This window comes from Chiloscyllium punctatum, unplaced genomic scaffold, assembly GCF_047496795.1.
Source record: "Chiloscyllium punctatum isolate Juve2018m unplaced genomic scaffold, sChiPun1.3 scaffold_844, whole genome shotgun sequence".
Lineage (NCBI taxonomy): Eukaryota > Metazoa > Chordata > Chondrichthyes > Orectolobiformes > Hemiscylliidae > Chiloscyllium > Chiloscyllium punctatum.
In genome coordinates, this window is record NW_027310578.1 from 1 (window position 1) to 2427 (window position 2427).

General features: G+C 65.6%; 1 non-coding gene across 1 annotated transcript; it reads right to left on the bottom strand.

The window, feature by feature from the left end:
* Nucleotides 1-1884: 1884 nt before the first annotated feature.
* Nucleotides 1885-2038, bottom strand: LOC140474111 (5.8S ribosomal RNA). Its single transcript, XR_011958829.1, has one exon. It is a non-coding gene; the product is annotated as a 5.8S ribosomal RNA (ribosomal RNA).
* Nucleotides 2039-2427: the final 389 nt, after the last annotated feature.

The window sequence follows — 2427 nt, forward strand, 5'->3', positions numbered from 1 at the left end:
TTTCAACTTTCCCTTACGGTACTTGTTGACTATCGGTCTCGTGCCAGTATTTAGCCTTAGATGGAGTTTACCACCCGCTTTGGGCTGCATTCACAAGCAACCCGACTCCAAGAAGACGCGATCTCGACCCGCCTCTCACCGCCACTGGCCTCACACCGTCCTCAGGCTAGGCCTCGATCAGGAGGACTGGGGCGACTGGGCACCGTCGAAGAAAGCGCTTCTGTACGCCACATTTCCCTCGCCCGTCAAGCGAGCGGGGATTCGGCGCTGGGCTCTTCCCTGTTCACTCGCAGTTACTAAGGGAATCCTTGTTAGTTTCTTTTCCACCGCTTAGTAATATGCTTAAATTCAGCGGGTTGTCGCGTCTGATCTGAGGTCGTACCCAGAGTCAGAGGATGGCCAGGCCGCACCGCCAGCGTGCGAATCCCCCGCACCACCTCTTAGTGGGCCGGCAACGTCTCACCGCGGACGGGAGTTTGGCCGACGCCGCGACGGTCAGAGAGCCAGCCACCCGCACGTCGCTCACCACCCTTGGCCAGCGATGGTGTCGACGAGTGGCCGCCCCTGCCGCCTCCAGCGCCGCCGCGTCCACGCGCGGGGACGTGCTCGGCGCAATTCCACGGGACCGGAGACCCTCCCCCGTCCACGGCGGGAGGCGAAACTCGGAAGTGCCGGCTGCTTACTCGAGCGGAAGGGTCAGCCTGATTCCTGCCTTGCCGGAGGCCCGGTCGCGGGGGTGACGACCCGCCGCCCGGGACGTGCGAGGCACCAGCAGACAGAGACTGCCCCCGACGGTCAGAGAGAGGGAGAGAGGAGTGCCGAGGCTCAAGTGGCGAACGGTCGCGCAGGCACGCCACGCACATCGATCGCCAGCCGCGGAACGGCACGGCCTTCAGTGGGGCCGGCGGGCGACGCCGCTCCTGAACCCAGCGGCCCCGAGCCGGACGAGTTGAGGAAGGCACGCCGACGGTGACAGGGTACGGAAGACACAGCGGTGGCCTTCTGGCGACTTGGCCCCCGACAGCCCGACGTTCCGCCGTCCTCCCGATGGCCAGGAGGACCGTGCGGGGGTCGGCCGACGGCGTGGTAGGTGTGCCTGCACGGTGACGGAGCACACACCACGCCCGCCAACCCCTCCGTACCTCCCGAGACCGGTGGCAGGACGGAGCGGAAAACGTGCGGACTGAACGGGAGAGCCAAGAGCCAGCGATCCACGCGCGTGCGACCGTCCAAGTCACAGCGTTCGACGAAAACCTCCTCCCTCGGCCAGGCACTCGGCGCCAGCAGGGGAGACAGGATCAGACGCCCCGCCGGCCACTTAAGGCCGAGGACGAACCACGAGACGGGCGGCTGCAGCAGCGGGCGGCCTGCAGCTCCCAGCACTCTCAATCGATCAACCATCGAGTCGGGTCAGCGTGTCAAACCGGCGAGCTCCACGGTCAGGCCGGCGGCGCACCAGCACCGGACCTCCGCGGCTCCCTTCACTCTTTCCACTGCCAGCCAACCGAGAGACGGACCCAATGCGGACGTGCAGAGCTTAGGCAGACCCCCCACTGGAGGCTCAACACTTCGTGGCAGCTCCGTGTCCCAGAGACCAGGAGGGTTGGCACACACACACAGTGTGAACCACCGACAGCCATTCTGGGACCGGTGACAGCCGTGCTGGCCCCACTGCCACGACACAGACGGACGCCAGGCCGCGCTCCCCGGCGGGGGGATGGCGTCGAGCCTGACGAACGGAATGTGCAGGGTGGGGGGGAAAGGCCAAGCGCTCCGACGCCGGAGGGCTCCGGAGTCTGAACTTAGGGGGACAAAGAGGACGGGTCCTCTGCGACACCCCAGCCGCGCTCTCGCCAGCCAAGGCGAGTGCGATTGATTGCCAAACGACCCTCAGACAGGCGTGGCCCCGGGAAGAACCCGGGGCCGCAAAGTGCGTTCAAAGTGTCGATGATCAATGTGTCCTGCAATTCACATTAATTCTCGCAGCTAGCTGCGTTCGTCATCGACGCACGAGCCGAGTGATCCACCGTCAAGAGTTGTCTGAGTTTGTTTTAGGTCTCTCCCTCGCCAGAGGAAAGCGACCCGGACCGCACATACGCTCCCCACCTTGAGCTACAGCCACCTGCACGCCGGCGTGCGGGCGGAGCAGGGTGGCGTGAAGCGATGGGGAGCACCATCCTGGTGCGGCCCGCAGAAACATACGTCTATTGGGGGGAGGAGGACAGGGCGCCCAAGAGGCGATGCGTGCCCCAACGCACCGCAGCGACGGAGGCAGGATCACCGCCACCATGTCGCCCGCCTAGTATCACGAGGCGTGCAGCAGCTTTGCCCTAGGAAAAGCAGAGGCGGGAACGGGCACCGGCCATCGGTTCGGCAGCGTCACTGACGCGTGCACGTGGCGGCGTGTCGGCGAGCGGACTTCCTGCG